The sequence below is a fragment of the Scyliorhinus torazame genome, chromosome 7, assembly GCF_047496885.1.
Source record: "Scyliorhinus torazame isolate Kashiwa2021f chromosome 7, sScyTor2.1, whole genome shotgun sequence".
NCBI lineage: Eukaryota > Metazoa > Chordata > Chondrichthyes > Carcharhiniformes > Scyliorhinidae > Scyliorhinus > Scyliorhinus torazame.
The window spans coordinates 280,302,590-280,317,586 of record NC_092713.1 but is presented as its reverse complement, the minus strand read 5'-3'; positions in this window follow the sequence as shown (position 1 = coordinate 280,317,586).

Below are 14,997 nucleotides of genomic sequence, written 5' to 3'. Positions count from 1 at the left end.
GTTATACATAAGCCCGAGGGGAGGAGCCACAGGCGGAGCCAGCCTGGACAAGCCATGCATGCAGAATACCAGACAATGCAATACCGTGGTTTACCACAGTGCAGCTCTCTCTCTTTCTACTGGGGCTGCTGTGGGTGACAAGCCGGCGGTTCTTAGATATCCAAAAACATAAATTGGAAGGAGGGAATTTGATTGAGGGGAGGGGGGCTGGGGGTGCGGAGGAGGGGGAGTGGTGGTAGGGCGAATGGGTATAATGTCTCATGGTCCACAATCACGCTGTCTGCACCTTGTACGTTTTTGCCCTGTGGTAGAATGAGGATGAGGCAGGAATTGAGAAGGGCCGAAAGATAATAACATCTTATCATTTTGTATGCTCCGAATGATATTCTGGGCTCTGTTGTAGCCAGTCCCATTTTGAACAGCACCTTCATTTCATCAGGCTCATGGACTGAAGCTATGCCTGCACACCTGCAGTTTGGATTTACTCCATTCTACGGTGGAATTCTGCAAGAGGGGTGAAGCAGAATGCTAGGGGTTGTGTGGCGCTGTGTGTGTGATGTGCCTATCATGATTGAATATTTGAGTACAGTCAGAGATGGGTATGAGGTTGATATTGTTGCAATGTGTATGAGGGTGAAGTGGAATGTCAGGATATTAGACATCAGTGCTAAGGAGTGCTCCAATGTGGAGATGTCCGATTCCAACAATGATGCTCCATCATCATTTTACCTTTGGAATTTGTGTCCACACATTAAGTGGATGTGTTTGAGGAACCTGTGTCCCGGCCGGTTGCCATGCTGCCCATCTTACAATAATGATTATTTTAAAAGTACTTTGTTGGATGTAAAGCATTTTTGATGTCCTGAATTCATCAAAGGCACGTCATAATTGCCGGTTCCCTTTCTTCTTCATTTCAGTATCAAGCAGCTCATTGTGGCACTGTTGTACAGCAAGACTAGTTCAAGGACACATGTCCTTGAAAGTGGAAGATGAGGGAAAATGTCTGCAAACAATATGGTGCATCTTCAATTGTGCGTGACACTACAACAGATTAGCAAGAGTACTGAGTGTGAGAAATGATTATAAGTCAAGAGCTGAGCTGCTAAGAATTTCTTTAATCAAGCCAACGCACTCCCCAGCAGCTGTTTTCTTGATGTGATTCAGGCTACGACACTCCTCAGTGAATAAGGTTCAGTGAGGCAGTTAATAAAATATAGAACAAGAATATAGCTGTGGAGATTGTATGATGAATCACTTCTGCCTAGTTAGGAGCAGTTTATTGAATTAAAGCGTCCAAACTAAATGAACCCTTGACTTCCAACAATCGGGTATATTTGAAGAGAAGAATTGAAGAACCAGAGTGGAGTTTACAGAGTCCAAAGATGTGCAGGTTAGGCCATGCTAAATTGACCCTTGGTATCCAAAGGTCAGGTGGAGTTGCGGGGAAACGGGCCTTGTAGGACGCTCTTTCAGAGAGTTGATACAGACTTGATGGGCTGAATGGTCTCCTTATGCACTGCAGGGATTCTATGAATGGCAGAGTGGCAGAAAGAGGCATTTTGGTTAATTGGGCGGGATTCTCCCCTACTTGGCGGGGCGGGCGGTCCCGGCGCCAAGGAGTGGCGTGAACCACTCCGGCGTCGGGCCGCCCCGAAGGTGCATAATCCTCTGCACCTTCAGGGGCTAGGCCTGTGCCGGAGTGGTTTGCGCCCCAACGGCCATCGCGGAAGGGGCTTGGCACCACGCCGACCGGCGCCGAAGGGCCTCCGCCGACCGGCGCAAGTTGGCGCATGCGTGGGAGCCCCAGCGTGTGCTGGCATCATCCCAGCGCATGCGCAGGGGGGGGTTCATCGCCGCGACAGCCATCGCGGACTTTTACACCAGCTGACGCGGAGGAATAGAGTGCCCCCACGGCACAGGCCCGCCCGCGGTTCGGAGGGCTCCGATCGCGGCCAGGCCAGAGTGGGTGCACCTTCCGGGGCCAGATCCCCCCGCACCCGCCCCCCCGAGGACCCCGGAGGCTGCCCGCGCTGCCAGGTCCCACCGGTAAGTACCTACTCTAATTTACACCGGCGGGACCAGCCGAAAACGGGCGGCCACTCGGCCCATCGCGGGCCGGAGAATCGCCGGAGAATCTGGCAGCCGGAGGGGGCGGGATTCACACCGCCCCCTGGCGATTCTCCGACCTGGCGGGTGTCTGTGTGGGTTTCCTACGGGTGCTACAGTTTCCTCCCACAGCTCAAAGTTTAGATGGATTGGCCATGCTAAATTTCCCCTTAGTGTCCGAAAGGTTAGTGGGATTTCTGCGTTATGGGGATAGGTTGGGGGCCTGGGCCTAGGTAGGGTGCTCTTTTAGAGGGTCAGTGCAGACTCGATGGGCCGAATGGCCTCCTTCTGTATTGTAGTGATTCAATGGTTCTATATCTCCCTCCAGTCATAAAACCATTCACCACAATTGTCGGTTTTCTGCCCCATAGACTGTTTTGGTTCAGAATTTTATCTCTTGGAGTTTGATTAGGCTAACATTTGTGGTTCTCTTTCAAATGCCTTTTGAAGGTTCAGATATATTAACTGCACTGCTCCTATTCACCCTCTCTGTTACCTCAACAGGAAACTCAATCAAGCTAGTCACACACAATTCACCCTTAAAAGAATCAATGGCCTTTATTCCTTGTCAAAGTGAATGTTAGTTTTCTCCTGGATTATTGTTTCCAATGACATTAACTGAGTGGCCTGAATTGCCAAGTTTATCCTTCTCCACTTTTTTTTGAACAAGCAAGTGGTCTGATGGAACCACATCTGTCTTAAAGGAGGATTGTAAGTTTGTAGTTAGTGAGCATCTCTTCAATGTGTACCCTAAATTCCCTCAGCAACCTAAGATGCATCCCATGTAGACAAGGATGTCTCCTGCACTTTATGATCTGCTCTTCATCTATTTTTACCTTATCCAGCATCCTGACAACCTCCCCGTTTACCATTGACTGAGAAAAGTCCTCTTTCTTGGTAAACATCACTGCAACGCATTCTGCTTTGGTTCCTCAGCCTTGCCTTTTTGCCTCTACCACTAGTCTCTAATTGACCCCACCATTCTTCTGATGGCCCCTTTGCTGTTTTGTATGTCAATCGAAGACTTGTGAATTCTCTTATATGTCAGGTGCCAATTTATACTTACACCGTCTGTTCGGCCCTTTTATTTCTCCTCTCACTTCATCGCCATACTTTTTATGTTCAGCCTGATCCTGAGGATGAGGTGAGGCACATGAATGTTAGGTTTGAGTTGTCATTGACAGAGTTTATTGTTAGCTGAGTGATGAGGGCATCAGGTGCTTTGCCTTGTGTGAGTTGATGGGATATGGCATTTGAAGATCTTGACTACTCATGGGAGATTAATGAACTTTTTTGCAGCACTTCGTTCACCTCTCTGGAGTTTGACCCCTGGTATTGAATGCTGCTGCTATTCCCGTTGCTTTCTCAGTGTGTGTGTGGGCCGCCTTCTTTCATCACTCTCCACCTCTCTTAATTCTTCTTCGCAATTCCTAAGCCCTCCACTGTTGGAAAATCTGACTTTCAGCCACACTGTGCCATCAATCAGTGTTCTTCCACCACACTGCCCACCTGCAACAAGAGGCAGTGCGTGCTGTAGCCACAGAGCATGTCTCTTTAAGAGAGGTGCAGGTTGGTTTTACATTCCACTGGTAAGGGTTAAGAGACACTAGCCTCTCACAATTTTGCTTTCCCTGCTCAGACATGTATCTACTCAGCAGCGTGAATGGTGCTGGCTGCAAACAGAAACAATTTGAATTTACTCAATTTAATGGGTTAATTCTGCATTATGATTCCTATGCCAGTTTTTGGGCCTATATTATATCTTGGTGCTCAATCCCCTGCTAAAATATTTAGACAGCACTACTTAACCTAAGTTAGGGTTCACTACGAGCATATTGGTCCGTGATCTGTTCATGTACAAACTGTCCATTTTGAACAGGTTGATACTGCTGCAGGTTTAGTCCCAATGTCCTAGGAAGCTGAAGGCCTCTCTCCTTCATGTCTCTAGCAATACAGAGGACAGAATTTATTGGATGGCGGAATTTCCCACCCATCACCGAGAAAGTTGGTCGGGAACTCACCCTTGATCCAGAAGGCTGTCCCATTGACGTTCAATGCTCCGATGAGCATTGGTTCTTTGGAGACAGGCCTTCCATCTTCAGCTGGGGTGCAAGTCCCCCCTCGGAGAGCTGTCAGCCAATCTGATTGACCAATAGTTCTCTGGTCGCAATAGCACCACCGAGGAACTGGGGCAGCACGGTAGCATCGTGGATAGCACAATTGCTTCACAGCTCCAGGGTTTGAGGTTCGATTTCGGCTTGGGTCACTGTCTGTGCGGAGTCTGCACGTCCTCCCCGTGTGTGCGTGGGTTTCCTCCGGGTGCTCCGGTTTCCTCCCACAGTCCAAAGATGTGCAGGTTAGGTGGATTGGCCGTGATAAATTGCCCTTAGTGTTCAAAATTGCCCTTAGTGTTGGGTGGGGTTGCTGGGTTGTGGGTATAGGGTGGAGGTGTTAACCTTGGGTAGGGTGCTCTTTCCAGGAGCTGGTGCAGACTCGATGGGCCGGGTGGCCTCCTTCTGCACTGTAAATTCTATAAGAGGTGGTCACTGCTAGGGCTGCATCCAATCACAGAAAGCAAAGAACCAGGAGGCTGATGAAAAGCCTGGGGGGGGGGGGGATTCTCAAAGGTGGCAGGGTAGGAGGCCTGGGAGAGGGTGGCGGGGTGGGAGGAGGATGGCGGGATGGAGCGAGTTGGCTATGTAAACAGGACCAGGAGCGAGTTGGGTGAGTAACAGGGTGAAAAGACCAGAGTAGAAAAAAGATACCTGGGGTGGATGGGCAGGGTGGGGGTGCTCTCAATCAGTGAAGGGTATAACTCTGATCGCAACCAGCTGGTGAAGCAGGAGACTAAACACTAATACTTTTCTTGATAATAGGTTTATACACAGAAAGCATAATAACACGTCTCCTTCCTACCTGTTAATCTCATGTCTGAGCAATTTCTCAATCTGGTCTTTTTTGAGTATCAATTGACAAATAAACAAATTTACAATAATCAACCCCTTTCAAGAGGTACTAAAATTGTATTGTAAATTAAAACAAAAAACTTTGATGGAAACTTGTGGAAGTGATGATACATTCCAACCCCTACGACGCCCATAAGGTATGGAAGGCCACAGGTGTACCAATGTGTAATCAATTGATCCTATGGCATTGGGACTAAACCATGTGCTCCCTCTCCAGAGACACCCGAATATGGACATAACTGTGGAAGAAGGGGCAGGCAATTAGGTCGAACAACCCCCTCAATCGCCTGTTGTCTGGACCTGTTTACTTAGCCAAGCACAGGAAGTTTGCCTCCCTCTGCACAGTGACCAGTAATCAGGAGCCTGGGGCTGAAGTGAGTCTCTCTGTATACTTGCTCTTACACTTCATTAAACAACGCCCTTAATCTGTGTATCTTAACAATATCATTAACATACTATGAACAAAGGGGCCAGTGAAGGACGCCACCAGCCCACTTACCTGTTGAAATGTTGAGCAGGCTTACCCAATTGAGGTGAGGGTTGTGCAGGCTCACTCACTGCCAATGAAATCACGGCAAGGTTGCGGATGGCAGGTAAGTAGCAAGGAAGTCATCCATAAAATTGTAGACACCTTTCCTGTCTGCAAACCCACATGTACAGAGATGGGTGTAAAATATCCTGCTCACTAATTTACCACACCCTCCCATTTCTATTTTTGGAAATTATATAGAGATTGCTACCTTGCGTTTTCAGCATCATCCCTAGTACCTTAAGCTTTGATGGAAGGCCTTGAACCCTAACTGCAGGATCGCAACCAAAATGTATACAGGCCGAAATCCCTGCGGAAAACCCCCCAAAACGGATCAAACATACAATAATGCATAGCTGAATCGGGAACTCCAATTCATTCTGTTCTTACACATCTGGCTGTATATAAGGAAGAAGCCATATGTACCATATTAAGTACATTGAGTATGACGCCAAGTGTAATAATGCATGTGCTGTGCTTCATTAAAACAATCAATTGATCTATTACTTGTAATTGAACAACACCGAGAACATTCATTGCACATCTTTCTGAGGAGTAAGGATTTATTATTCTTGTGGTAATTCTTCTCCCTCTTTGAAGTGCCACCTTCATCAATCAGGAATAGCAGGAATGCATCATGGTTTTATGGTAGCCAATTGCTGTCAAATGCTTTGCTACATCTGAAGTTTCCTTTTCCCTGTTTTTAATGCTCCTTTTTGATGAAGGAGTGCCCATTCACAACCAGGCTCCTGAGCACTAACATGCCCAACTGGCTTATTTCATAGAATTTACAGTGCAGAAGGAGGCCATTTGGCCCATCGGGTCTGCACCGGCTCTTGGAAAGAGCACCCCACCCAAGGTCAACACCTCCACCCTATCCCCGTAACCCAGTAACCCCACCCAACACTAAGGGCAATTTTGGACACTAAGGGCAATTTAGCATGGCCAATCCACCTAACCTGCACATCTTTGGACTGTGGGAGGAAACCGGAGCACCCGGAGGAAACCCACGCACACACGGGGAGGATGTGCAGACTCCGCACAGACAGTGACCCAAGCCGGAATCGAACCTGGGACCCTGGAGCTGTGAAGCAATTGTGCTATCCACAATGCTACCGTGCTGCCCCTTGTTATGAGGCTTGTTATGAGAAGTCAGGATAGTATCACTGAAGTGGTCTAAAGCGCCAGACTTAAGCAGACATCGAGGATAGTATCACTGGACTAATAGCAAAATCTAGCAATTTGCAATCATTAAATTGTTACGGCACACAAGAAAGAGACTTTTGCATACCGGCACCGCATCCACTCTCTGCCCTCTCCCCAAATCCTTGCACATTCTTCCGTTTTGGATATTTGGAAAATTTTAAAAATGTAGAAACATTTCGAGCACGGAAGAAGGCCACTCTGCCCATGGTGTCTGTGCCGGCAGAAAGACGGCCCCCCCCAGCTTAATCCCATTTTCCAGCACTTGGTCCAAAGACGTGGAGGTTACAGGGCTTCAGCTACAGTATCCACACACATTTTTAAAGTTGTCGCGGGTTTCTGCCTTTACTGCCCTTTCAAGCAGTGAGTTCCAGATCCCAACCGCTCTTTGAGTGAAAAATGTTTTCCTAATTTCCCCTCTAATCCTTTTACCAATCACTTTAAATCTATGCCCTTAATTACTGGCATCTCTGCTAAGGGAATAGGTCCTTTCCATCCACTCTATCCAAGGCCCTAACAGTTTTATGCACTTCAATCAAATCTCCTCTCGGCCTCCTCTATTCCAAGGACAACAATCCCAGACAACACAATCTTTCCTCATAGCGGTAAATTTACAATCCTGACTACATCCTCTTCTGTACCCTCTCTGACATCCTTTCTGTAATGAGATGACCAGAACTGCACACAGTATTGAAGTTGTGGCTGTGGTGATGTGCGTCAATGTAAATACATGGAGGCTAGCTAGACACTAGAGGCAGCACCAGAGACATCACACACACACTCAACCAATAGATCAGTTAGATAGGACACGGCCAATGGACATTCATGATACACACAGAGGTGACACAACCACAGGAAGACATTACACCAACCCACATATAAAGGACACCACACACATGATCTGCCTCTTTCCAGTGGAGACAGTCAGTGAGTAGAGACACAGGGTTGATTCAATATTACACCCACCACGTGGATTGCAGCAACTGGTTAGTCAGTCTGGGTAGCTATAGTAGGATTAGCAATAGTGTCGAACCCGGGTAATAGAAGTGTAAATAGTTTAATAAACGTGTTGAAGTTATCTCCACGTCTGAACCTTCCTTTGTCAAGTGCACCACAAGGAAGCCGCTTATGCTACACCGAGAGCATAACAAATCATGGTACCAGCAGTGAACTGTTTCAATCCATATAGCAATACCTCAGCATACAGTGACAACCAGCAACGATACCCAGGCAAGATGTTCGAGATCCGGGTTCTGCAGCAGCTCCAGTGCCACGGCGATCTCCGCAAAAACTGGCGGGCATTCCGGCAAATGTTTGAAATCTTCCTGGTATCAGCCGACCTACAAGACGTGGCCGATGCTGAAAAGACAGCTTCTGCTCACCATCGCCGGTGCCAGAGCAGAAGAAATCTTTAAAAAATTCAAGTTCTCCAAAGGGCAAAACAGGAGCGACTTCCAGGCAGTCCTGGACAAATTCGGCAAATACTGTGAGGAAAACACACTCCAACCAGCAAGAAAAGGTAAGAGAAGCGCCAGTACTCAGCACGAGGCTGGGATCCCGGAGCAGAGAACAATTTTGATCGGCGGCCATCTTTCTAAAGGGACTGCACTCTGCGCAGTTGCGCGAGAAGCGCACAGAATGGGAAGATCCGTTTGCGCATGCGCGAGACATCGCGCATGCGCAATCACAAAAACGGCCATCGGTACAGGAACAGCGATGCGCAAACGCTTTCTACGTATGATGTCACATGCGTCATGATGTCAGAGGCCCCGGATCACGGCCATTTAAAGGGGAAACGTCCCAAATCAAAGAAAAAATCTTTTAAAGCCGTAAAACAACCTTCCTTCACCTGGAATGACAGCACAATGCCTCAAATTGAACCAGGAAATGAAATTAACCACCGAAGAACCCTGCAACAAGCAGTTACCTATGCCCAAACCGATGATTCTGACCTTGAATACTTCAAAACCGACCTTTACATTTTCTCTGGACTACGCGAGCCCAATGCCAGCTCCGACACAAAACGTGATGATGTGGTCTTGGAAGACAACGACTCAGACGAACGTTTCACCTTGGGAGGCTACCCCAGTACCAAATCCGATCCGCAACTAGACGTGTTGCACATTGACGACCCCGACGACGAATTCTTCGGATTTGAGGATCTTCAGCCCAGCAGATATGACATCCCGACTTGTGAGTGCAGGATTATGCTGCGGCCTGAAACCAACAGACAGAGGGCGGTACAAGCCCCCAGAGAGCGGCCTGCTGCCACACAGAGCGTGGTCCACGCACCGCTCAAGGTTCCCGACTCTATGAAAGAAGACACGCAAGACTCCACACCGCAGTCCTTGCATGAACAAGAAGTGACTCCAGTGTCACAAGCCTCCACAGCGAGCTCGTGGACAGATTCCACAATTGCAGAAACGCAAGGCTCCAGACCGCAGTCCTTGCACACACAAGACGTGACGCCAGTGTCACAAGCCTCTGCAGTGAGCTCGTGGACAGCCTCCACGATAGAAGCAACGCAAGACTCCGGCATGCAGTCCTTGAAGGAACAAGACCATGAAGGTCTAGCAACCTCCTCTCACCAACTAGCGGCAGGCGATGCAATTCTGCCATGCTCAAGTAAACAGCAAGAGGACTATCACAGTCTACCATGCTCCAGTGCACAGCAGGATGACCATGACGGTCTATCATGCTACAGTGAAGAACAAAGGGACGATGACAGTCCAAGCCCAAATGAAGGACAACAGCAAGACAATGACAGTCCACCCACATTGTTTGCACCACCAGATGAAGACTCTGACAATTTACCCAACCCAAGTGAACAACAAGCAGCTACTGAGGCTCTACCCATGGTCTGTGAGACCTGCATGTTCCGACTCCAGACGTGCAGCTTCAAGAAATCTCAGCTGACTCCAGTGAACCTGCTAAGACTCCGGACGGGGAGCATCAACAAACCAACACTGACTCAGTTAAAACAGACCAGACTCCAGATGGGGAGCAACCAAACGCCGACTCTGCTTCACGTAAGCCGGACTTTACTCCAGACAGGGAGTGCCGCAACCTCAGTGATGGCATGCTCAGGGTGACAGCAGATGCCACGACAGGAGATGGATCACTTAACAATTACACTGGGTCAGTAATAACAAGCAGCGGCTACAGTCCAAGAGGAATACACCAATATTCACAACAGCTATACCCACACATTCTTTCCACACCAGCAGTGCAGCCAATGACAGGTCATGCTGGACAAACCCAGTATTCAGGCATGCAGCAGCCAGCAGTCTATGCAGCATATTCTCAAACAGGCCGGCACTACGGATTGCCCACTAATGGAATCAAGACCGAAGGAAGACTACCGCAAGCGCAATCTGCACTACAGACTGGAAGCCTTAGTTACAGGCCAGGATTTGCTGCACCCCAGCCTGGCCAGATGGCATATTCCTATCAGATGCAAGGTTCTAGTTTCACACCATCACCAGGTATTTATGCGAGCAGCAATTCTGTTTCCAATTCGACAAGCTTCAACGGTTCTCAGCAGGATCACCCTTCCTGCATAGCATGTGGCCAGAGCCAGTATGTACAGTCTTATCCAACTTCAACATATGAAATGAAAATGAAAATGAAAATAGCTTATTGTCACAAGTAGGCTTCAATGAAGTTACTGTGAAAAGCCCCTAGTCGCCACATTCCGGCGCCTGTTCGGGGAGGCTGTTACGGGAATTGAACCGTGCTGCTGGCCTGCCTTGGTCAGTTTTCAAAGGGCACATCCATGACCTCGAATGATACTGCTGATGGTACCTCTTCAACGTCAACACCTTATCAGCTACAAGATGCCATCCGACAGCACCATCACAAACATCGAAAAAGAAAGGGACTCCAAATCAGACAGCGAAGTGATTTGACCACTTCTTGGTTCCTGTGGCACAGGGACGTTGATGCTGTTCATAGCCAAGAGAGACATTTGACCATGATGATTGATGGTTTTTGGACTTACACAAATTATTTGGGCTTATTGTTTAATCACTGTTCCCATGACTTGCATATACCTTAACTTATCTACCTGTTTTTTGTTCAATTTTCTTAAAGTGTACAGAAAATATGCAACATATAAAAAAGGGGGAATGTGGTGATGTGCATCAATGTAAATACATGTAGGTTAGCTAGACACTAGTGTCTAGAGGCAGCACCAGAGACATCACACGCACACACTCAACCAATAGATCAGTTAGATAGGACATGAGCAATGGACATTCACGATACACACAGAGGTGACACAACCACAGGAAGGCATTACACCAACCCATATATAAAGGACACCACACACATGATCTGCCTCTTTCCAGTGGAGACAGTCAGTGAGTAGAGACACAGGGTTGATTCAATATTACACCCAACACGTGGATTGCAGCAACTGGTTAGTCCATCTGGGTAGCTATAGTAGGATTAGCAGTAGTGTCGAACCCGAATAATAGAAGTGTAAATAGTTTAATAGATGTGTTGAAGTTATCTCTACGTCTGAACCTTCCTTTGTCAAGTGCACCACAAGGAAACCGCTTATGCTACACCTAGAGCATAACAAATCAGTGCCCTAAGTATTGTTTAATATAGCTTCAGCATAATCTCCTTGCTCTTATATTGTATGCCTTGGCTATAAGGGACAACAAGCCATTTGCTATCCTCCACGTTATCAGCCTGTCCTGCCTTCAGGGAACTGTGGACATGTATTCTAAGGTCATTCACTTCTTCTACATCTCTCTGTATTCTCCCATTTATTGCACATTCCTTTACCTTGTGTGACCTCCCCAAATGCATTACCTTTCACTTCTCTGGGTCGAATTCCAGTTGCCACTTTTCCTGCCACCTGACCAGTCCACTGATGTCTTCCTATAGTCCACAGATTCTCTTCTCACTATCAACCATGTGGGCAATTTATGTGCCATCAGCAAACATCTTCATCATGCCCCCTACATTAAATTCTAAATCATTAATATAGAACATAGAACAGAGAACGATACAGCGCAGTACAGGCCCTTCGGCCCACGATGTTGCACCGACATGGGAAGTCAAAAAACAAAAGCCATCTAACCTACACTATGCCATTATCATCCATATGCTTATCCAATAAAACTTTAAATGCCCTCAATGTTGGCGAGTTCACTACTGTTGCAGGTAGGGCATTCCACGGCCTCACTACTCTTTGCGTAAAGAACCTACCATTGATCTCTGTACTATATCTATTACCCCTCAGTTTAAGGCTATGTCCCCTCGTGCTAGCCATTTCCATCCGCGGGAGAAGGCTCTCACTGTCCACCCTATTTAACCCTCTGATCATTTTGTATGCCTCTATTAAGTCTCCTCTTAACCTTCTTCGCTCTAACGAAAACAACCTCAAGTCCATCAGCCTTTCCTCATAAGATTTTCCCTCCATACCAGGCAACATCCTAGTAAATCTCCTCTACACCCGTTCCAAAGCTTCCACGTCCTTCCTATAATGAGGTGACCAGAACTGTACCCAATATTCCAAATGCGGCCGTACCAGAGTTTTGTACAGCTGCAACATGACCTCATGACTCCGGAACTCAATCCCTCTACCAATAAAGGCCAACACACCATAGGCCTTCTTCACAACCCTATCAACCTGGGTGGCAACTTTCAGGGATCTATGTACATGGACACCGAGATCCCTCTGCTCATCCACACTTCCAAAAATTTTACCATTAGCCAAATATTCCGCATTCCTGTTATTCCTTCCAAAGTGAATCACCTCACACTTCTCTACATTAAACTCCATTTGCCACCTCTCAGCCCAGCTCTGCAGCTTATCTATGTCCCTCTTTAACCTGCAACATCTTTCCGCACTGTCGACAACACCACCGACTTTAGTGTTGTCTGCAGGTTTACTCACCCACCCTTCTGCGCCTTCCTCTAGGTCATTGATAAAAATGACAAACAGCAACGGCCCCAGAACAGATCCTTGTGGTACGCCACTTGTGACTGAACTCCATTCTGAACATTTCCCATCAACCACCACCCTCTGTCTTCTTTCAGCTAGCCAATTTCTGATCCACATCTCTAAATCACCCTCAATCCCCAGCCTCCGTATTTTCTGCAATAGCCTACCGTGGGGAACCTTATCAAACGCTTTATTGAAATCCATATACACCACATCAACTACTCTACCCTCGTCTACCTGTTCAGTCACCTTCTCAAAGAACTCAATAAGGTTTGTGAGGCATGACCTACCCTTCACAAAGCCATGCTGACAATCCCTAATCATATTATTCCTATCTAGATGATTATAAATCTTGTCTCTTATAATCCCCTCCAAGACTTTACCCACAACAGACGTGAGGCTCACCGGTCTATAGTTGTCAGGGTTGTCTCTACTCCCCTTCTTGAACAAAGGGACCACATTTGCTATCCTCCAGTCCTCTGGCACTATTCCTGTAGCCAATGATGACATAAAAATCAAAGCCAAAGGCTCAGCAATCTCTTCCCTGGCTTCCCAGAGAATCCTAGGATAAATCCCATCAGGCCCCGGGGACTTATCTATTTTCAGCCTGTCCAGAATTGCCAACACCTCTTCCCTACGTACCTCAATGCCATCTATTCTAATAGCCTGGGTCTCAGCATTCTCCTCCACAACATTCTCTTTTTCCTGAGTGAATACTGACAAAAAATATTCATTTAGTATCTCGCCTATCTCTTCAGACTCCACACACAACCTCCCATCCCTGTCCTTGACTGGCCCTACTCTTACCCTAGTCATTCTTTTATTCCTGACATACCTATAGAAAGCTTTTTGGTTCTCCTTGATTCTACCTGCCAAATACTTCTCATGTCCCCTCCTTGCTCGTCTTAGCTCTCTCTTTAGTTCCTTCCTCGCTACCTTGTAACTATCAAGCGCCCCAACTGAAACTTCACACCTCATCTTCACATAGGCCTCCTTCTTCCTCTTAACAAGAGTTTCCACTTCTTTGGTCAACCACGGTTCCCTCGCTCGACGCCTTCCTCCCTGCCTGACCGGTACGTACTTATCAAGAACACGCAGTAGCTGTTCCTTGAACAAGCTCCACATATCCAGTGTGCCCAACACTTGCAGCCTACATCTCCAACCTACCCCTCCCAAGTCATGTCTAATGGCATCATAATTGCCCTTCCCCCAGCTATAACTCTTGCCCTGCGGGGTATACTTATCCCTTTCCATCACTAACGTAAACGTCACCGAATTGTGGTCACTGTCCCCAAAGTGCTCACCTACCTCCAAATCTAACACCTGGCCTGGTTCATTACCCAAAACCAAATCCAATGTGGCCTCGCCTCTTGTTGGCCTGTCAACATATTGTGTCAGGAAACCCTCCTGCACACATTGTACAAAAAACGACCCATCTAATGTACTCGAACTATATCTTTTCCAGTCAATATTTGGAAAGTTAAAGTGTCCCATAATAACTACCCTGTTACTTTCGCTCTTATCCAGAATCACCTTCGCCATCCTTTCCTCTACATCACTAGAACTATTAGGAGGCCTATAGAAAACTCCCAACAGGGTGACCTCTCCTTTCCTGTTTCTAACTTCAGCCCATACTACCTCGGAAGAAGAGTCCCCATCGAGCATCCTCTCCGCCACTGTAATACTGTTCTTGACTAGCAGCGCCACACCTCCCCCTCTTTTGCCTCCTTCTGTGAGCTTACTAAAACACCTAAACCCCGGAACCTGCAACAACCATTCCTGTCCCTGCTCTATCCATGTCTCCGAAATGGCCACAACATCGAAGTCCCAGGTACCAACCCATGCTGCCAGTTCCCCTACCTTATTTCGTATACTCCTGGCATTGAAGTAGACACACTTCAACCACCTACCTGAACACTGGCCCCCTCCTGCGAAGTCAAATCTGTGCTCCTGACCTCTATACTCTCAATCTCCCATACCCTAAAACTACAATCCAGGTTCCCATGCCCCTGCTGCATTAGTTTAAACCCCCCAAAAGAGCACTAACAAATCTCCCCCTCCCAGGACATTAGTGCCCCTCAGGTTCAGATGTAGACCATCCTGTCTGTAGAGGTCCCACCTTCCCCAGAACGAGCCCCAGTTATCCAGAGATCTGAATCCCTCCCGCCTGCACCATCCCTGTAGCCACGTGTTTAATTGCTCTCTCTCCCTATTCCTCATCTCATTACCACGTG